Raw genomic sequence first — 23,902 nt, forward strand, 5'->3', positions numbered from 1 at the left:
TATATAGATCCTTGCACATTGAGCTCACAGAAAGTGGTGGTCCTCTTTTTAATATGTGGTTCTAGTATTGCTAGCAAAGCATCAAACTGAGCCACTGACACCCTGAAGTAAACTTTGAATTGCCTGTGATAATCCCACGGGGGGAGCTCTCCGATTTCTCTATATTTTAGAATTGGATGGACCCAATATTTCCTTTCTTTTGCTTTTTTTTTTTTTTTTTTTTTTTTTTTGAGAAGCAAGAGGACAACAAAAACATCCTCAATGCTTGAAGACTCCATTTATTAGGCCTACTGTTCTGCAATTTTTATTTTATTCTTTGCAAAGGATTGGAGTCTTTGCGGCTCTAAGGTTTCACATTTTTCAAATGGTGACACATTTTTATGATTTTGAATACCAAAAAACTCATACAATAGTTTTGTACTCTGTGTGCAGAGACCTTTAATGTTAAGTTTTGGGTGAGCTACCGCTTGAAGTAAATGGAGGGAAATTGTATGCTCATGTCACATGTATTACACATAAACCTCATCTGTCCACATATTTGATCTACAAACATTTTAAATAAAATTGAGAGGAAGCAAGGATGACATGCAGCTCTACAATCTGGGGTTGTCGTGTTCTCCCTTTCCTGCAAATAACATTCCAATTTTTATCCAAGCTGTCTAGTGATTAGCCACGGTGGTCCAGCTTTGTCACTAAGGAAATGCCCCATGCACTTCTTGGCATTGCAAATGAGCATTAGAGCACGCCAGCTGGCCCTGGATGCCTCGATCCTCTTCAGTCTGAAACAGGGATTACTGAATGCTGAAACCTGGAAGAACAAAAAAAACAATATTAATAAAAAAAAAATAAAGAAAATAAAGAATCATTCAGAAGCTTTTTGTGTTTAAATATGAATTAAATGGTAATAGTCCTTGATACGTAGCCTGCATTTTGGTTGTTTAATTGTCAGTTAATTGATATTTACCTACTTACAGGACCTTTAGCAATAGTTGTCACCGTGTTACAGACAATCTAATTGTAGCAGCACTAACCGACACATGAATTTCAGAGGATAACCTCGTCTTTGGCCCAGCACTGGGTCATGTCTCTGAACAGACTGATGGATGAGTTGGACTGAAGGGGCAACAGTTTGTGACAGTGTGGGCTCGATTGAGTGTCCCCTACTGGGTGAGGGGAAACTTAAGTGAAAAAAAAACAAGGCAAATGAGTGACAGGTATGGCCCAGACACCGTCTGAGGTTACTCTGGGATGGTGTTTGACAGGAAGTGCAAATCTCATCCACCTTGTTTAAGACAGTGTCAACTGTTAACTCCCTCAGCTCAGACTTTGAGAAAAGCGTGACATTGTTAAAAAAAACTGGAGACATGATAAAGCAAAACAGCAAAATTCCTGATGTATGAGATATATCTCATCACTCTTTTATAATAAAATCCTTATCCTACGACATAAAAGACAATGACTGTAACTGAGAAAAAAAAAACATATATAATAAATAAAAAAAGATAGTTACTATTTTAAGGAAAAGTATGTTGCTTATAGTGCATCGATATCCATGGTAACCATGAAAACAAGCATATGGCAGTGCATTTTACTGTTTCTGAAAGGCCCTTGAGCCTCAATGTGGCTGATTATGACTTAAAACCCAAGCAGTGTGAAAGCCAAAATAAATTAAAGGAATGAAATGGTATGGACAATATGTAAATATACATGAGGGGAGATGGATAGAGTGAGAAAGAAAGAAAGAGAGAGAGAAGGTGGGCGTGTAATAGATCAATGCTACTCAACCAATTCTCTGTGTGTCTCTTTTGGGTTTAACACTATACAGCTCTAAAATAACTTAATGTACAGGAAAAAAAAGAAAAAAAAAGAGAAGAAATCCCTAGTATTAACCATTGCACTTCCCAGTGTTTTGACAGAGTAAAGCTAAGACCAGCAACATTATACAGTGAGGACATTAGCTCAGATTTGATGGGTCTAGGAACTAGTTTGTGTTAAAGACAGAACAGAACATGATGTCTGGACAAGCTAAGATTAAAACTGAAGTGAATCTTCTCCAGTAATTTAGACTTCTTACAAGATAAATAATTAATAAATAAATCCATAAATTTGTGGATAATTCTAATAATAAATAAGGGGGAAAGTGCTATACTATAGTTGGTAGAGTTGAAAAAGAGAGCCCTCAATTTATGATGGACAGTGTCGGATAAACTACTTTTTTACTAAATTCTTGCTTGGGGCCTAGACCTAGTTTTCATCACAGTATGACCAACATCACCTAGAGCTTACAGGAACTAGTTTATACCTTATGTCATTTCAGGGCTATGCTCACGAGACTGAATTATAACAACCAAATTGCTGGAAACAATAAAAGAATACTATCCGGGGGCTATAAGTCAGAGCATGTGTGTGTGCTGGTCTGTGATAAACTTTCTAAATAATAAAATCAATACCAATGCCAATGCAATGCCAATAAATAACAATAGTAGCAGACCAACATTTCTCTCAATTATATATATATATATATATATATATATATATATATATATATATATAATTATTGTGAAAAAAGGTTGGTCTGCTACTATTTTTATTTATATAATCCTAAAGCACAGATCTAAAAGAATATAATAAGGCTTAGTTATCGCAATAGTGATCACTAATTTTAGGAAAATATAAAATATTAAAATGCATTCTAATTACTCTGAACTAACATTATATTTGTGTTGCCTAGTCAATCCCTTTGTTGGCACATGTTATCATTCTGCTTGTATACCCTCAGAAGTGGTCTCGGGATATCATTCTTCTTGTGATCAGATTAGTGGGTGACACATGGCCGTGGGGCTGGGGAGACTCCATGGCATCCAGTAGACAAACTCCACTGGGTTCAATCCTATTTACTGGATATCACCATAGCAGCAGGAGCCCTCCGTATGGTGGCAAAGATTCCCATTTGAGCCGAGCAGCCTGTTTCCTTTCCATTAGCTGCTGCAGCACAGCCCCATTCAATTATATCCGCTATACCTGCCAATGTCCTGCACTCATTGCCAACTGTCTAAAGCAGACCACAATTTTACCTATTTAAACTTAAGGACTCTAATAAGCAAATAGAGGCTAGTACTTAGCTTGAGTGGCAAAGTGAAAATAGATTAAAAGAATTAATTAATTAGTTAAATTCTGTCATCATTTACTTACCCCCATGTCTTTCCAACCTGTAAATTAAGTAATTTCAAAGGCTGTATGAGTGTTTTTTGAAGATAAAGTCAATAGGCTCCAAAAAACATTGGATTGGACCCCAGTGATTTTCAATAGATGCACTGCTTTATTCTGCAGAGGTTTGAAATTATATGAGGATGATTAAATGATAACAGAATGTTCATTTCTGGCTGAGCTATCCTTTTAATAAAAAAAATAAATAAAAAATTATATATATATATATATATATATATAATACTTCTTTTTTTTCTCTCAAAGTAAGACTGCGTTCACAGCATTTTGTAATTCATGTAGATACGAGATTTCAGCTTGTAAAAAAGAATTTACATCCTCGTATAACTCAAAATTACAACTTGTGAAATGGGAGATTTCTGAGAGCTACGACTTGTTCCACATAATCGCTGTACCACCTGAACACTGTTTAGACGCTGATATTGTTGCCATAGAAAAGCATAATTCCAAGTCAATAGATGGTAACAGCTCCGAGAACGTCACGTGTTGTCATCTTGAAATTACGGTTATTGTGAAATGGCGTGAACTTGACCGGGCCTGGTGCCAGAGACCCACAGACATCCCTGTGCACACCCCAATCCCCCCAACACCCTTCAGACCGAGGGGGACTGTCAGACTTGAGTTTAGTGTTTACTTCTACATCTGTCTACTGTTGCTTCTAATTGCTTTTATATGGAAAAGCGACCCAAGGGGTTTCTATAGAAGTTATTTGTGTTCTTACAAATAATTATCTGTTGCTTTAATGACACCTCTGAAATCTTTCTTTATTAACATATATTCCTAAAAATATATATTCCTGCCATCAACTGTTATCATAAAGATGGTAAAAAAAAAAAAAAAAAAAAAAAAAGATCATAATTTGCAGTAATTTCTATTTAGAATGACAAGGTTCATGATGACATTATGGCATATTTTTGTGTTACTCTTCTTATGAAGTCTTTTCTGATTTTCTGTAGAATCACACTCAATTTATGGACCACGAGTGAGAAAAGAGTGAGTAAAACTTCAGACTATACAAAGCAAGATTAAGAGGAAGAACGAGAAAAGCTTGACTGTTTGTTTGCTTGTTTACAGTCTGATGTGACATGACCTGATAAAGAGCAAAGACCCCATGTTTCCAGAATCACCTAAACTAGAAAGGCGGCTCCCCGCTCGCAACCATATCTGTGGAAAATCTCATGAAGAAAATAAAGCAAACTCGCTCTGATGAGCACCTCCGACTGATAAGGTGTCAGATGTACCACTCCATTACTGTGACTGAGGTTGTTCTGTTTTTCTTTCATTTGAACTCCCACCACAATAGAGTGAGTAATCAGCCTCTCTCCTTGCTCTGTGCGGAGACCCCCACCAGGTCTCTGATCCACCAACAGATATCAGTGTCTCGTAATGGATTAAAATAGGGTTAGACAAAATGGATATTATATCAAAGAGTGCATGTGTCTGGCTGCTCCTTCTGTTTCTGCAGCGAATGCATGATCAAAACAACAGAGACGGAGTAATAATAGTTCTGAAGTGTGTCGGAATCCAAGCCGTGGTGGAATGTGTCTGATTTTATTTACCCAACTGTGCTCCAGTAAGCCCGTGCAGTTGATATTGGCAGTCATTTGTTTGTGCAAATGAATGATAAAAACAATAAAAGACATGTTCATCTTTGGCTTTTTAGCATATTAAATGGTGGCTTTAGTCTAACAGGCCTTTTAATGTGTTACTTCAATACAACGCTGCCACTGTTGTAAAATCTCTGGTGGAAAGTTAATAAGACACACTGTATAAACCATGCCATGGAATCCTCCCGAGGAGCCTCGACAGGCTCTCCTCAGATGTAAAATTGTAAGTTGACAATCACAATTGTGATACGGAAAGGCAAAGCAAGACGTGTTGCTTACGAGATGGCTAATTTGTGCCTCCAAGGAACCTGATTAAAAACTGACATGGATCTGATTGCTCTGCCATCCTGAGGTGTTACTGCCAACGTTGTCGCTTTTTTTCTTCTTTTTGCTTTTTTCTATTCCATCCACACCTCCGCCCTCCTCCACTGATTCTCTCTCACACACTTCTTTAAACCAGCCTTGGCTAAAGCGACCATGTGAGTGAGCAGTGAATCCATTACCCGAGCGACAGCTCAATTCAATTATTAGACAGGCTAATAATCTGACTGAATTGATTGTTCACTATATCCCTAGCCAAACGCAACGACAAGAATAGAGCATATGCTGAATGTTACCAGGAACTGCTCTTAATGAACACAAAACAACGCTTCCTCAATCTACGATTGTGGGACCTGATGTCATAAAATGCCTAAGGAATTTTTTTTTTTTTTCCTTATTTTTTTTTTGCAAACAATCAGTATCGTCTTCCTTTATTACATTGGTGTTGCACAAACAACACCGAACAGAGAGAAGAAAAATATTTTCATCTCATTAAACTCTCTATCTAAATGGAGTGTTTTGCATTCATAGATTTCAAATGGGATTCTGACCAGCGGTTTTATTTTTTAGCATGATCCCAGAAAAATAAACTTTGCTGCCTCAACAAATGGAAAAGAAGTGGGTCAAACTGCAGTTTCAGTAGAATACCAATTTCCATCAACAAAGCACAATGGTAAGGGTAGACATACCAATTAGCAGAGCAGTAATGGACACCATAATTATAGACCTAACCTACAATTAAGCTCTGACATGATGACCGGAGTAATGGTCTTCCGACAAAATTACATATTTTTCAGAATTAGTTTATGTGAGCGTTGTGCTGTTCTCAGCTGTGAATTTATGTGCACAATAGCTACTGTATTTCATCTTAAAAAGTATAAAAAGATAAAGTCAACTTTGGGGGATAGCGGGGAGTTTTGTAACACAGCAGTAACTCACCTATACCTTTAAAATATAGGTAAATGCTTTGAGTACGTATTGCTTAAATAAAATTGTTACAGCATACTGAAAAAAAAGTAGTATTAAATGGTAACAGGTGTTAAAAGCACACACACACACACACACACACACACACACACACACACACACACAAACTAAATAAACTATAGACTGAAGACGTGTGAGATTAAAATAGTAATTGTGGATAAGCAAACTATCTTTATTTGTTTTATTAACTTGACATCTCAAAGAGAATTGTGAAACTATTTACCATTTTGATTTTATTTTCATTTTATTGAGACGCGCGGGTATTTCATTCCCCAGTGTGGGTTCAGCTTTCATTCGCCTGTTTTGATTGGAGGAGGATTTTAGAGGCCGGTTTAACAGTTGCGTTGGTCGCTCGCTTCAGATGGGACCGCGCGACAGGACAGATGAGAAACTGCTTCCATCTGGAAACGCAGGGAGAGAAGGAGGGTTGACTCGACACAGTCACCAGCGGTAGACACACACACATCCTGCTTGCGTTACATCGCACCGGTCATCATCATCATTCCGACTGCTGGAGCAGCAGAGCGAACGCGCGCGCAGAGCAGCTGCACCTGACTGATCGTGGACATAGCTCCGTTTTACTTCACCAGTCTCCATTTAACAGTTGCCCTCGGTACTTACTTGAAGAAGGAAGAAGAAGAAGAAAAAAAGTAAATCGAGCGGGTCTTTATGTTTTGCTTCAATCCAGGGAGAGGACTTTGGCACGGAGGACACTGCGTCTGGAGTGCTAACACACAGACTGCTCTTGTTGGATGTTGATTGTTGATCAGAGAGAAGAAGTGGCAGCGTTTAGCCGCTGCTGGGACCATCACTGGACAACTAGTGTCGTCTTTGAAAGTGTTCGAAGGTAGGAAGTGAGGCTGTTTACTACTGAAATGCGCATCATATCAACGCTGGACTGTCTTCTGAGGAATGGAGAGGACAGGTTCTCACCAAAGGTTTTCTCCAAGCCTCAGCAGACAGCTCTCTTGCAGTGACTGCACATCTATTGTAAACCATGCACACTTAGTCTGTAAATGTGAGAAGATGCCATTCAAAGGGGCGATTTGCTTTCGTGGACAGGTTTTTTTTTTTTTTTTTTGTTGCACCATGGAGCTATTGCTCATGGCTCAGTGAGTAGCTCAACTTTTACATTTTGAGTTTCTCTTCATGATCGTGCATTGCGTTCCACTGAGCCTGAGGAGGAGAGGGGAAAAAGGTCACGAAGTGGAGTTAAAAAAATAAAAATCTATCTATCTATCTATCTATCTATCTATCTATCTATCTATCTATAGGCCTCGAGTGTATAAAGTATGCCTACAGAAATGCGCTGCAGTTTTATTGTTAATGGTTATAGCACGTTATTATTACCTTATCAGATTATATGACTTATTTGTTTGTAACTTGTCGATCATCTAGTGTGTTGGGTTCAACTTTCCATGCTGCTTTATTATAGCATATGCATAATAAGGATTCCATTTAGTGCATAGTGCAGGAATGGTGTACTCTGTTCGTGTATTTATTAATTTATTCAACGAGAGGTTAATTATTTTTTTTTTTTATTAATATTATAATTGCTAATTTGATAGAAGTAATTGGGTTTCACCCCATCACGAGTTTCTGGTTTGTAGAAGGGAATGCGAGCCTCTGTCGCTGGAGTCAATCCACAAACGCTTCAGCATTCACGGCGGGGAATGAAGGAGTCGTGCGGGTGGTGAGAGAGCACAACCCCGGGCAGAAAAACAGGGATATGCCCCCCACTGCGAGAATCACACCATGACTCATTACACACATCTTTTATGAACAATATCAGCTCTGTATTTCCTCGGTAGGACGCGTACAAGTAGTCGAGAGAGTGAGTGAATCAGTGAAGCGAATTCGTGTGTTTGGTTCGGACTGTTAGTGTTAAGAAGAGGCCGTGAAGCTCGGATTTTACATTTGTAAAGTAGGATTTTTTATTTATTTGTTTGCTTGTTTGAAAATGACATTTTGGTCATAGTTACACTGTCTAGAATTTGTCTATTTTGACTTTTTTTTTTTTTTTTTTTTTTTTTTTTTTTTTTTAGAAATGTGTTGTTAGATTCAGTGCAATAGTTGAGGTGTCTGTTACTTTACGGCAGTTTTATCTCAGACATAGGCCTAAAAAGAGATATGAATAAATACTTAAATAAAATGCCTCATCAATCCAATAATGCATTCAAAATAAAATAAAATAAAGAAAAGAGGAAAAAAAAACACATTTGAAATGGAGCATCATAGAGATAAATATGTTAGTATTATTATTATTCTTAATAATAAGAAGAAGAATCATAATATTCATAGAACACCATGTACACTCACAAGTATTCAATAGAGGGTGCTGTTGTTCTTTTTAGTCATGGCCCAGTTTGCTTACCACAGTTTTGTCTCAGAGGACCACTCAAAAAGATTGAGCGCCACCGTCTGTGTTGCTCATGCTCCCCAGGGATGCAGAATTCAATATAGCAGAGGCTCTGGCTAATGCTGTGGCATTTTGTCAGGATTAACATCTTTCTAGTCAGTGGCTTCTGTTACCTTTGGTGTCACATTACCACCTTGGAGTTGTGTGCAGAAAAAAAAATAAATAAATAAAAAAAATATAAAATGAAGCCCCGGTATCTTGCCCTTGCATTGTGTTGGGTGCTGCGCTGCTCCGGTCCACATCACTGCGAGTCGATAGAGGAAGAGACTCGGTCATTTTCAACAAATAGAGGCATTTGTCATGGTGACTGGTAAAGCCTTTTTTTATATCAAGCCACATCCAAACAAGACAGGGAGATCTCTGTGCTGAGTTTACTTTTCAGTTAAAGTAATGAATACATCAACAGATTTTCAGAACTCTTTTCAGTCCATATTCCGCCAGGGAGCATTTCATTTGAGGTTTCATTAAAGCAAGTCTTTTGAAAGGCAAAGACGAAGTTACGGTCAGACATACAGTGCTTTTGCACATCATTTGGCTTTGCTGAAAAAAGTAAATTAATCCCCAGGCCTAGGTAAATGCAGTCATGTTGATGCATGAAGAAAGTCTGATTCTGATTCTGCCGGCAGCCTCCTCGACGGTATGGTCTCATTGTGGTGGTTTCTACTCAGGTGCAGAATAACGATGATTATAGCGGCACTTGGACAGGGCCAAGTTGTTTGTGCCAACTGTCTCCATTGCAGGAGTCTCAGTGACCTTGGAACACATGAATACGTTATCTGACTGGTAGCATTGTGCTATATGAGAACCATACACTTTCTAGTGTATAAAGCACTTTCCTGGTGATTGATTAATTGCTTCATTTGATCTGATGCTCAGCTTATACAATGGCCTGGATCTGTAAGTGTGCTTTTTTTATATAAAGAGTCATGAAGAGAGTCTACAATTACCACTCTGCAATAGGAGAATAATTTGGATGCATACATTTTTTTTTTAATTATTAATATTTCTTTTTAATTCTACTCAAATAATTATTAATAGAGTGTTTGACACAGTGGAGAATTATAGCTTCATTTATACAAAGCAGCCTTCATGCTGAACGTGGTTGTACTAATCACTGCGTGGGTGCATGGAATACATCCATTCACCCTTATGAAGAGCAATTAGCAAAGCAGAAAATCATACATCCTTTTATATGCTAACTTTTAGAGCAGGGGCTGATATTCTTTTCTTCCTTATATTCTTTCAATGGCTTACTTTACAAGGCGGTGCAATGACAAACATTACTCATCACTTAGGATCTCAGGGCTAATGCTGAACGGAGATGTTGAGATTGTGGAAAGGATGCCTAATGAAAAAAACACTTGAGGAGACCTTAGTGATACAGAGGTATATGAGGATGGCTTTATATGAACTGAGTATGATGATCAGCCGCAATGTGCCAGTTGCAGTTTGGTGTTTGTTGTTTTATGAGATTTGGTGTGATATGTGATCTCACATTGAAATGTTGGCAATCTGAAGCCTGCTGTTCTGAAAATGCAGTGGATTATGAATGAAAACACAGGAATGCATTGTGAATTTGCTGCCAACAGTATGGCATGCTGGTTTTATTCTTCACCGTTAATACTCTTCATTTACTCTGGATAGCTTGGAGTGTGACAGGCCAAGTAGATTTTGTCAAAGCAGTTTGGATATATATATATATATATATATATATATATATATATATATATATATATATATATATATATATATATATATATATATATATATATATATATAATTGTATTTTTTTTTTTTTTTGATGTCAAGACCCCTCTTTGATCTAACACTATATCATCATACTGTGTTTTTCTTTCTTTTTTTAACCTTTGGCTTTGAAGACTATGATGCAACTCCCCCCTTCTTTCACTGTTGTATCATATATTCCTTTATGCATAACTGTACATAGATAATTTAACACCACATATTTTAAAATTACTGACGTGTACTGGTGTTCTGCTGCTTGCTTTTATGTTACTCAGCAAAATGTCATGCTTTTGTAAAAATAAAATGTTATTATTTATATATATATATATATATATATATATATATATATATATATATATATATATATATATATATATATATATATATATATATTATTTTTTTTTTTATTTTTTTTTTGTAGCATTATCGAGCACAGATTTTATTTTATTTATATTTATGGTATTACCTCAAATAAATGGCATCTGGGAATATAAGCTAGTACATTAAATATTGGAATTATCTGTGAGGTTCGAATGTGTATTTTGTTATTTCTTTCATTTTAGATATTTTTCTGAACTTATTTAGTCTTATCCTTGCTATACAACTAGAATTTATGCAATAAAAATTCTGTTGACTAGCATTTAAACTTACTAATTTCGATGTATTGTTCTATAGGCCCAGTCATTAGTCATTTTTTTATTTATTTTTATTTTATTTTTTATTTTATCCAGAATACCAAATCTCGCCGTGTTCTCACAGAGCTGACCTTTAGAAAGAAAGCACTGGTCATAAGTGATGTGTCGTAGGTGTATAGCCAGTAATAGGCCTGATTCTACTCTCAGACTTGCTTGGCCGCAAAATAGCAGATAGCATTATCCTGAACCCATTTCCACACAGCACAATTAGACATGAGATGCATAACCTTTTCTTCAATAATGTATCCTACGACAGAAGTGCCACCCCTCCTTTCCCTCTCAGTTTAGTACCACTGATAAAACAGACGTGCTGGGTTAGAAACAGGAAGCACAGGAATAGTTTATCCCCCACATACCTTCCTGACACATTAGGACAACAACATGTGGTTGTGTGAATATGGTTTTCTATGCATTGGTTCATGCCGTTCCATGAATTCCTGTAAGTAAACAAGTAGCTTATTTGTGAGTCCCGATTCCAGCCATCTGGGTTAGTGTTGCTGAGGGTTTTCACAGGTTTGCAACTCTTCCTTTGGAGTTAGAAAGGGGTGGGAGGATGAACAGATCTGCAATGACACGCTCCATTACTCCTTCTTTGCATCTGCAATAAAACTAATTGTTGGGTTTCCCCTGTTTAAGCCTAGCGTAGTCACAGTGCAAAATAACACTAATATTCAAGACACCGAAGACAATGAGCATGGGCTGCGTTCCTCGTAGACCAATCAGAAAGAGCACCCCAGCACAAATGGATCACAAATACCCCCTCCCGTTCCCTCGGAAAGTGAACTAACATCTTTTAATTTACAGATCACCCATAGCCCGCAATCAGAGTGTTAAGTGCTCCGGGTTTATTATCTGGTGTCATATGGTGATGCATTTGCATAATACGCTAATACTTAATCCAACTCTCTTCCTTTTATCCTTCACTGTGCTATTGGCAATGTACAATTTGGGGCAATTAAACTCTTCCCTGAGATGCATCCTCATTGTTCTCTCGTCTAATTAAGTCTTAGAACGTAATGAAACAATAGGCAAGAACACACCTTGACTCACAACCTGATCGTTGTAATTTCGCTCGAAGTGTATTGGAGGGTTGTCTCTAAATTTGTGCCTTTAAATATTTATTTGCTGCTTCACCAGCCCAGAAATTACTAGAACAAAAGGAGAAAGACAGAGAATGCCAGTAATGATGACAGTGGCTAATGCTTGGTATTTGTCTCGATGCTAGTTGTCTCTTACTGTTTGCAAGAGCTACGCCATCATGCGGGTTTTTATAGAAACATTCAAGTAGCCTTTTGTTTCCTACTTAATAGCAATGAATATTGCTGCAGATTGTTGATATGCAGAAAAAAAGAAAAGAAAAGAAAACAGTGAAAGGGAAATCTCTTAAAATTAGCTCACTTTAAAACATGAGGCATGAAATTGGATTTTAAGTTTGCTGTAGAGAGAGAGAGAGAGAGAGAGAGAGAGAGGAAAAGTACATTGCTGTTCTCACAGTTCAATGCATCTCTCATTGCTTGCTGTCCTTTTACTCTGTTGTATTTCCTCAGAGCTGCTTCCTCACCTGTTCTCAATATTTAATGTGGTGGAGGGTCTTTTGGGCTTGTAATGAAGTGGAGGTCAAGAGCTTCCTCCAGCTTCTTTTCTCCAAACTGGCCCTGTAAATGTCAGACGCCTATGAGAAAAGAGTCTGAACTTCCCCCCATCTATCTCAGTCAGTCATCTCTTATTTCTCTTCATCACTGCCCACTCTTTTGCTCCCTCTATTTCTGTTTCAACCTTCGCCAGAATTCATCTCATAACCCTGGCCTCTACTCAGCCATAACCTGAGCTTTTTCCATGTTATAGCTATTACCAGCTCATCAGCCTTCTTTTCTGTCACTCATCTCCCCTTTACTACCATTTTTATTTTTCCCAGAGAAAGGCAGGCAGAGAAAATCCACCGCAACAAAGTGAATTTGACTTGTGTTGTGTCTGGTTATGGATGGCCGCACAGGATGTTTCTTTTCAACAGAGTTTTGTTGTTGTTGTTGTTGTGTTTGGCCCTCGGAGGATACGGTCATTTCTTTTGGCAGAGATGGAGGAAGACGTAACTCATCACCTCCCACACACTGATTCTGACCATTTTGGTGGCCTTGATAAAATATTCATCCCTTTTAATCCCTAAGCTGACAAAATGGTGTGTGAAGAATCAGGCAGTGTTCCATTCCACTGACCATCTGATGGGCAGCCTTCTCTAAAGACCTGGCCACAATGCTAGCGTTTGGCTGGTGCACTTAGAGAAACAAGAGGTCCAAATCTAGCAGCACTGGGGCTTTGTCAGCACTGAATAACAAGCAGGCCAATTACAACTCAGTTACCAAAAGAACAGGGGAAATGGTTGCGAGTAACAGCAACTCCCAGACGGTGAGAGGAAACTAGGTTTATGGAACAGATGACGTGGATGTAAAATAATTTGTTGAATAACCTGGTGGGCCAATATTTCAGGCAAGGGATATTGATAAAAGCTTCCAATTTTTGTTGTTATACATAACAAGTAGAATAAAGCTTGCTCTACCATGAATTAAACAAGTACGACAATGATAACCTTCTGTAGCCCTTGGCATTCATAGCCACGTGTCCGCAGTCTCCAAGGTCTCATATTAACTTTTGGATGGAAATCCGTCTCAATGAATTATGATTAAAAAATAATCCCAGGGGTTTGTAATCAGTAATTTTGTTTACTTTAGCCAATCGCAGGGCCTCAGATCCAGGTTGTGATATGGCCCCTTTCTCTGCCAGGTTCTGAGGATTTGAAAAGATATGTAAATGATATTATTTTCTCTATTATGCCTCTTAGTTTCTCGGGGAATTATAATAGGACAAGATGCATGATTGATTACATGTATTTAGCTAAATTTAACTATCTGAAGAGCTCATTTCCTCAGAGGGAAATTGCAACTAAATCAATAAGGATGAATCCTATTTTTTAATAAAAGAAAGGAAAGAAAGAAAGAAAGAAAGAAAGAAAGAAAGAAGGAAAGAAAGAAAGAAAGAAAGAAAGAAAGAAATGTGTTTGAACTCAGTTGGATTGGAACATCTGGTGTTCTATAATGTATAAATTCTTTTGACTTGATATGTTAATTGAATTTTTAGGTGAAAAAGCACTCAAAAGAGTAGCGGGACAATTCTCGGATTCTGGCTTTCCTTCCTATTGACATTTTAAAGAGAGGTGCATTCAGTCAGTCCATCTCTCCAAACGGTTTTTGTGTCATTTTCATTTTTAACCCTGAGATTAACAAAAATAGCATGGAACGAGTGAATAATTTGTTTAGTTCTGATTCGAGTGGCTGGGTTAATTGGAAGCGGTTTGGTCACAAAGGCATACATTTGCAAATGAGGCTGATAAACCTTTGGTTAGACAAGGAGGGTTTTGTTTGACACAGGAATTCTGTTGTTGGCTGTTTTGGTTGTCAAGTACTCTGGGAAGGCAGGATGTGTACTGGTCCTACAATGGGCCTTTCAGCTAAGCATCTCAGATGCACGGCGATGCTGTCCCGCCTCTTTTCACAGTGACCTAATCTCTTTATCAGGCAGCCACAATGGAGGATTCAGTGTTCAGGCTTGCCGACAAAAGCTTAGAGACCAGAAGGAAGACACTTCTAACTGACCACCGTATAACCTCAACCAGTGTTTTGAGTTTACACAAGTGGTCAAGGGTTATAGCAATTAAAAAAAAAAAAATCATAATAATAAAAAAAATACGTAATGTTAATAAATCAGTTTTAGGGTAAGGATTTGTTCTTTTTCTGTGCAGAGTCACTTTTTGTATCACTTTATATGCAAATCTTCAGTTTAAAAAAAAAAAAAAAAGAAAAAAAGAAAAAAAAAATCTTTTTTAATCATTTTTAAAAATTACTTTTTTTCTACATGACACCATGGGCCTGTTCTTCGTACGTCGCTTATTACATCCGAGATCAAATGACAAATCCAAGATGATATCATCGTGCTAATCATGATCCGGCTAATTGGGTTCTTCGAACACACCTGTTGTGTATGATTAGTATCGCTGGATTGAGTTATCTGAGATAATTGCGCGTTCATGTGTTGGTTTAAAAGGGGATATGTATCGATACTCGAAACCATGATCAGCAGTGCAGCGATTGGCTGGTGGCAATACGGCAATGTAATGACGTCATATAATTTAAAACGACACCTGACGAAAAACTTGACAAATTTCTGGACTTTTATAAGGAAACAGCCAAGCAAACAAAACTACATAAATGTTATCATAGATACATGAAACAGATAATAGATACATGTTTTTTTTTAATTAGAATTTTTTTCATGATTCCCAATTATTTAGATTCGCAATTTAGAATAGTTGTGCAGTCTTTACATTTTTATTTCAATGTAGAAATTTTCTATTTATTTCATTCTATATTTGGACAGATTTGTTACGTGACAGCATTAATGCAAGTTTCTTAAGGGTCAATATCATGTTATCTGCATCTCCATCAAGCCACTCTTATAATAGCAGTCATCACTCAAAATAATGCACTCTTTGTCCCGCGTCCCGCAAGTCATAAGCAGTGTCCCGCATTTTAATTTTGTCTTCATTTTATTTCATCGTCCTTTAAATTACAATTCTACAATATATATTTTTTTTAATAAGAAAACACTGTTCATGCGCAGCGAAGCCGTTATTATTGGTTCTAGCGGCTTGCCAGAGCTGGAAAATAAACACTGAGACAAAAAAAAAAAAAAAAGCATCCTGGTGAAAGTGAACTACAGCTACGCCTGACAGGAGTTCTACAGACACATAATGAATGAGAAGGCCCTACTCGAAGCTGCCAGATCAGACAAAAAAAAAAATATATAAATTCAAGATGCACTGAATCCGCTAAGAACACATTTAATCTTTCTAGTCTTTCCTAATGGAATTTATGTGCTTATTTGGAAATGTGCATTGTAGCGATTGGATTATTATTTTCACTTAATTATTTGGATTGAATAGACACGTGCTGTTAAAATATTTTTTTTACTGAAATTACTATTAAATATTATTAGTGACGTTCAGAGCGCCGGTCAGCACCATCATTAACATTTTTATAAACCCTTTTAGCAATTTAAAACATGTTTACACCACTGCAAAAATATATCTAATAAAAAAATCTATATTTATTCACCAAGTACAATAATAGTAATTTCTCTCCCTCGTGTCCCGCATTGTCCCGCAAAATCAGGTCTGCTGACCTGCAACAGAGCAATAGCCCGGTGGTCACCCTAATAGCATGTGTGTAAGACTCTAATACAATTATGAAGTATTAATTTTATGACATAAATATTTCAGTGAGTAAAACTGGCTGTATTTATAGTAGGCTGTTATCGACTACACAGCATTTTTATATTATTTTTAATTATTATTTTTTTTTATTATTATATATATTTATAATTATATATTATTATATATATTATTTTAAATTCTTGTCCCTGGATCAATGTGATACTCTTGTAATAAAGTAGCGGTGGTGGTAGACATATTTTGAGTATCAGTTCTGGTTGAAGAGAAGCGATCTAATCCTGTTTACATGAAATAAGCCTGCTCCCGAGCAGGTTTAAGCTAACGGACCTGTTGCTATGACAGCAGCTCCGGGATGAGCTTCGAAGAACCAAACGATCCAAGATCACGCCAAATCGTCAACAATCAAATCCAGCTAACTGAGTTAGCGACGTACGAAGAACGGCCCCCATGTATATATATGCTCAATAAACGAAACATAATCTAAGTTTGGATAAACATAAAGAAACTTTAAAGGTCCCGTTTTACATGCTTTTTTGAATCTTTGATTGTGTTTACAATGTGCAGTATAACATGTGTTCATGTTTCGCGTGTAAAAAAACACAGTATTTTTCACACAATTCACTTATCTGTATACCGCTGTTTTCACTGTCACAAAAACGGGCTGATGACTTCTTTGTTCTATGAAGCCTCTCCTTCAGAAATACGTAACGGGTTCTGATTGGGCCAGCGGTACCTGTGTTTTGATTCGACAGCAGCTGAGAGCAGGCTGCCCTCCTGGTAACGTGATTGGGCTAGAACGCATGTGCTGAAGATGTATTTATAATCACAGGAGCGTTTTTACAGACGAGATGCGCATGAAAACCGCATTCGTCTTTTTGCACAGCCCTAACATCTAGTTAACAAAGCTAAACAGTGTTGTCCTTTGTGTAATAAGTTACAGAAACTGTTAAATGCACCAACTTAAATAATAAAATACACTTACCGGTTGTGATCCATAAACAACGCCTTCTCCAGACAAAGAGGGAACTGCTCCATCTTTCAAGAATAATCTTTGTGCGAATCCGGCATTAAACTGATTGAGAAAGTTGTCCTCAGCAAGTCCTCAGCAAAATGAGCTGCACATAGTTTTACATGTGCATAATGTTCGGGAACCGAGTTAAACATAAATTGTAACCATTAATCTCAAAGTACAGCATTCCTGGGAAGCCCAAACAAAGATGATTGACTGACAAGATAAAAAAAAAAAAAAACAGCGTTTCAACGACAAAAACAAACAGCTCTTCCTTCTTCTCCGTCCGAGCGCAACAAGGCCACGCCCCCCTGTTTGTGAATTCATGTGGGCGGTGGTTAGTCAAAAAAACTGTTTTAGTGACGTCATTACTACAGGAACTAGAGGGCTGTCGTCCAAACGGGTCGCTTTTTGTAGGCAAATTCTGTTAAATCAAATATCTCGCTTGGCATTGAACTTTGAGCTTTAGAATTTTACAGATATTATTTATACTCTAACAACAACATTACACACTAACTAAAGTTTAAAACATGGAATCACGAAGAAGGGGACCTTTAATGAACATGAATTCTTAATATGCAAGAAAATGCATCCGTAAATCTGCAGACAGTTTCCAACGTTTTCGAATTCTTCAAATGTACAATATTAAATGAATTAAATATATTATACATTTTAAATTAAAGAGAAAAATTAAAAAAAAAAAAAAATTACAAAATGCAGCAGAAAAGGAGTTTTTTTTTTTTTTTTTTTTTTTGTCTAGCGGTCTATTTTTGTTTAGTGCTTGTCAATGAGGGTTTGCATCAGTAAACCCATTCAAACTCCTGGATCCAACACCCTCAGGAATCTGCCGGCGTTGCAGTGTTACCACTGTAGCACAGACGTTGTCATTCCATTTGTGGGGCTGTTTGTCTTTGATGCAACTGCTTTTCCATTGCTTATATCCTCTCTGAATCATTCTTCACACTCTCATTAAGAAGGTATTTTAGGTTTGGCTGGATCACTGTAATGCCAAATTGCACTTAATTTCACACCCCTGTAAATCCTGTTGTGTCAGGAAGGCTCGTTTTAGTCCTCTTTCTGTTACGGACAAGCTCAGTAGTAAATAGTTTGGGGCATCAAGGACTCATCCAGTCTGAGGTTTTAATAGTTATAATTTAATACAGGGGTGTCCACATCCTGTTGACCCCTGTTTGCTGGGCTTTGTAGTTTACAGTAAGGCAGAAATTATGTCCAGCTGCTTGACACTGTAGGTGGCCCGTGGGTGGACATTCATTTAAGAAAAGCAGCCGCTTCCCTTTCTAATTAGGCTGTTAAACATTAGCACTACAACTGTTGGAGGAGAAGGCTGTAATGGCCTTTCTTTGAGAACGGCAAAGGGCTGTTCACTGCTTGTCACTTCCACAAGGACACAGGGCTCGTGAAGGCCAGCAAGGCGTTCATTAACATGACAGTTATCCTGGCGTCGTAAAAACCGAACCGGCTTGTAATGGAGAAGCCCGCACCCTACTGAGAAACCGGGACAGTGCAGTGTATGGGTGGCCCTAAACTGAAGACCACCATCCATACAAATCAGTCCACCACTCCCACAAAGAGCAAACAAGCCATACTTCCATCAACTGTCATGTAAAACACTCTCTTTCATTTTATGCCAGACAGACCTGTTCACATCCACACAGTCCCTTTCTTCTTTTGCCAATTGCCCATTCACCTTCTGTGTGCACCTTTTACCCCACAACAAACCATCTTTTCTTTGATGCCCAGTCGTGTGATTGTTGACCTGACAGCTGTCTGCGTTTAAAATGGCTCTCCTTGGAAACAGTCGAGAATGTTTGTATGCACTGACTGTGCTGCCTAGAGAATATACAACCATCGCTTGACGTTATGTCACTTGTTACATACCATACAAATACGTATAAAAGTACTTTATTTCTTCATTCTCCTTCTCAAATCTGAGCTTTGAGCAGAACAGTTACTGCTGAAATTTAAGAGCTAGAGGTTTTGCTTTGCTTTCAGTGACAGACTCTTCTGTGTTTTATATGCGGACAGTTCAGGATGAGCCAGTGTGCATTGTTTTTTTTTTGTTTTTTTCAGAAGTGTCTTAACGCAGAGTAGAGGCATGCGGGGGATTTCAAAAGCACTGCTCCGAGCCGCATTTGAAGCAAAGGAAATGTGAGATTTTGAGTGGCATGGAAGCTGACAATTCTATAACTTCTTAACTTGGAGGTGTTTCTCTGCTTCTGATGGTTATTTGGGGCACAGCATATTGTCACTTGAAGCAGTAACTCTTTGTTGCAGACGTGGTTTGTTTCCATTGGCCTGACTTTGAGGTCATGTCAAGCATTATTTGTGTGGCGTTTGAAATAATGCGTGTGGTTTCAAAGCAACTTCAGAGAATGTGTTAAGAACTGGTTTTAGGATCAGTCAGAGATGATCAGAATTAAATGTGTAAATGATGAACACAGTTCAAAAGATTTTGTGATCCGATCCATTCTGAGACGTATGGACCACATCCCATTTGGAGTGTAAACACTAATCTTTCCTGGGGCGACCCGCATGGTTAACCGCTAAAATTAGGTTTTTAAATGCTGCTGTGTTTTTAATTTATTTCAATCTTATTTTAATACATTTTAAGGGTAGCTTTTATTTGAGATTAATCTATTATTAATATTATTATATAGTAAATCTCTAAAAGTTAGAATCAGCTATTAATTTTATTCTAGTTTATTTTATTTTTTAAAGATTTTAATACTTTAAAGACATTTATGAAATTATAACATTTATTTTACAAATATATATATATATTTCTATTCATGAAAGAATAATAACAAAAAAATGTTTGGTAACACTTTTTTTTGATAGTCCACTTTAGACATTCTACTAGCAGTATGTACCTTTGCAACTTCATGTCAACTAGCAGTTAGTAGAGTATTAGTAGACTGTCTGCTTAATATCTTCTAACACTTCCTTTTCAACTTATTGTCAACTTATACTAACCCTTAACCTACCCCTAACACTAACCCTAAACCTACCCTAACAGTCTACTCTGAGAGTTAGAAGACATTTAGTTGCACATTTCTGAGATTTAGTTGATATGTAGTTGACATGTAGTTACAAAGTTAGTTACAGTCAGTAGAATGTCTAAAGTTGACTATCGAAATAAAGTGTAACCAAATGTTTCACTGTTTTCACAAAAATATAAAGCTGAACAACACTTCAACATTGATTTAAAAATTCATCACAGCATATTAGAATGATTAATAACCATGTGACACTGATGAGTTATGGCTTCTGAAAATTCAGCTTTGCCATCATAGAAATAAATTACATTGTAAAATATATTCAAGCTATTATTTCACAATAACATATATTACAATATTAATGTTCTTTTTTTTTATCAAATAATTGAAGCCTTGGTGATTTCAAAAACATTAAAACATCTAAGACATAAAACATAATATCTTTATATATATATATATATATATATATATATATATATATATATATATATATATACATAAAACATAATATCTTTATATATATATATATATATATATATATATATATATATATATATTAGGGCCGGGACTTTAACGTGTTAATTGAGATTAATTAATTAAAAAAAAAATAACGCGTTAATTAAGATTAATTATTTACAGAAAAAAAATTGCCACATTTTTAATAACTTATTTTTGCACCACGGAACGTTTCTCACTGGATGAGTTTTGGTGGACCGATTATACTGAAGCACCAACTAGCGTTTGCATATCACGCAGCACATCGAGCCTGAAGTATCACCTCAACGCAAAACATATAGCAGCTAGCGTGGACTTTACACTTTATGTTGAACTATGTATTATTTTGTTGGTGCAACAGTTTATGTTAAACTCTTTATTGTTTTGGCCAAGGTTATTGAGAGTTGCACTTAGTATGTTATGGCCTCTGAAGCAACAGAGAGATGTTTTCTAATAGTCATGGTTTCCAATGTTCTGAATGTAATTGACAGTATTGTGTATTACTTAAAAAAAAAAACACTTTACAGAAGGTTCCAGCACCTATAAGCTTCCTGAATTTCTGAAATGTACTATTTCTAAATTGTTTCTAAATATGCTATTGCTACACTTAATGGCAAAAATTGCAATGGTCTGCTAGACTTGGCTGAACAAAAATAAACAATATTTTGTTGCTTAAGCTTATGTATTCAGTCATTATTCAATGGTATACTATAAATCCATATATATATATATATATATATATATATATATATATATATATATATATATATATATATATATATATATATATATATTATTATATATATATATTATTATATATATATATTATTAAGTGGACAATTTGAAGTTTATATGGTTTTACCAATCTATACAAAATATACTGGTTTTACTTTTTCTTGTTTATTTATTTTTTCTTCCGTGTGCATTGTGCATAGTGCCAACCTCTTTCCTCTGAGCACCTCTGTAAGGAATTTGTGAATGCAGGTGGTGAAGAAGGCAGGCAGATGCTATCATTTATCACAACCCTTCTGTATGCAAGCAAAGCAAATCCTGAGGCTAAGAACAGAGAGAGGGCCGGAAAAAGAGAGCAATTTCCATGCCTGTTGATGCCACGCTGACAGATATAGTCGCCTCTGAGATTAAATCAGATTCACAATGAACACATCTGATACTAACACAAAGCTCGGCGAGAGCTTCGTTATTAACATTGTCATTCATTCCGGCATCCAGTTACTCCACCTCCCGTCCAGCCTGAACAGAAAACATTATTGCTTGGACGGAGGGTGCCCGGTGGGTCATTATGGGTCAGTGCAGGTGTTCCTGGAAATCCTGTTGGGTAGCTATTCACGCTGAGGTGGTTAGACCCACTCGGACCATTTTCCCCTCGGTCTCTGTCGTCAGTATGCAGCGAACACCGTCGTTCAGTCCCTCCGTCGGAGGAGGCTTTTCAATTACTGAGCGAGGCTGCGGGGGAAAGGCACTTGACAAAAGCCATGACATAAACCATTTATAGTGCGGCTCCATCATGGCCCCAATGCCAAACCGGGCTGGACGGTTCATTTAAAAGAGAAATTAATCACACATGGTTTCAGGCACACAATAACAGATTATGACTGGCTAGTGGCACCTGACTGAGTCCAGGGATACAATTTTAAAAAGACACTTAAATCTGTGGAGAACTGCATGGGGTCTGTGCACCTCTTGAAAGACAATTGTGGGCCTATGATTTTAGCTTCTTTCAGAACTGCTGGTGAACACAGTCTTTGTATTAAAATGAGGTAGAGAAGAGAGTAATACTGCATAAATGTGTATTTTTCACCTCCTTTCAAAACACCGACAAGTAACTTTTTCCACTGGGTTACAAAAAACATAAAAAAAAAAAAAAAAAAAAAAACATATTATTCAGCATATTTTATTATGCCTACAGCTTTACAGATGAAAGAGCTGAGGTAATACTCAGACAAGCTCTGTCCCCTGTTGCGTGTGATGTTGAACAGATTCACTAGAATTACACTTCTATTTTTCAGTTCATTTTGAAGTATTGAAATCACTGGTCAAATAAATGATTTATTTTAACTACTACTTTCAAATGTTGTTTTATCACTATTTTTAAATCTACTATACAGTATATATTAGTTTATTCGTCTGCATTCATTTTAGTATATTTTTTGTGTAAAATTAAGTTTCAATTTTAATGCTATTACCCTTAATAAAATCGTAAGACATAATATACACTATTGTTCACAAGTTAGATTTTAGTACATTTCTTGATAGAAAATAATATATATATTTTTTTTTATTTCAGCAGTGATGCACTAAATATTTTTAATGTTAAACAAATATTTTATTTCTAATAAATGCTGATCTTTTCTGTTCATTAATGAATCCAGTTTCCTTTTTTCAACACAATACAAATAAGAAATGGTTTGTGGACAGTGTATCCTCTTAAAATCTTAAATGTTTTCAGCTATAGTTTGTTAATAAATTAAAGTTTTTTGTTTTTTTTTTCGTAATAAAAGGGTATCTACTTTAAATTACAACTTTGCAATCTACAATTTCAAAGGTGCTTCTCCAATAGTGTCTTATATTTAAAGTTACACACAATCAGTGTAATATATTCCCTCATTATCACTTCTTACTCTAATATGGAAGATTACTGTCTCTACAGCTATAGTTTGCGAGTCAAGGCTCACTTTTTATTAAACCACTGGAATAATTCATTTTCATGAATTATTCCATATTGTAGTCTGTTAAATAATTGGGCAAATGATTGTGAAAAGTACGAGACGTGGGAAAAGATTGTCAGGGAAAGCCACTGGAAGACCGAAATGAAAATGAGAGAAGCAGTGAGAGAAAGACAGATGGAGGGATTCTGGGCAAAATGACCAGGAAGCCGTTGAATCCAGCATACCACATCTAATCAAGCATGATGGAGATTGTGAGCATAAAAAACAGAAACCTTTATAATGGTGAAAATGACAGATTTAGCCATTAGCCACAGTATGGAGCACACATTGGGAGTTACATCTGCCTATCCCCCGTGAGTGAGGGGTGTGAGCGGGGATTGAGAGCCACTGCCTTGATGAATGAGGCTCAACTG

At 36.8% G+C, this 23,902-nt stretch overlaps 1 protein-coding gene across 1 annotated transcript in view; it reads left to right on the top strand.

Annotated features, from left to right (window-relative positions):
• The first annotated feature begins 6,485 nt into the window (after window positions 1–6,485).
• Window positions 6,486–23,902, top strand: part of LOC128016718 (cadherin-11-like) — a 56,949-nt gene continuing 39,532 nt past the window's right edge. Inside the window, exon 1 of the mRNA XM_052601426.1 lies at window positions 6,486–6,987. The gene's annotated coding sequence lies outside the window, so the exon portion shown is untranslated. The remainder of the gene's footprint in view (window positions 6,988–23,902) is intronic.

The sequence above is a fragment of the Carassius gibelio genome, chromosome A7 (assembly GCF_023724105.1).
Source record: "Carassius gibelio isolate Cgi1373 ecotype wild population from Czech Republic chromosome A7, carGib1.2-hapl.c, whole genome shotgun sequence".
Classification (NCBI taxonomy): domain Eukaryota; kingdom Metazoa; phylum Chordata; class Actinopteri; order Cypriniformes; family Cyprinidae; genus Carassius; species Carassius gibelio.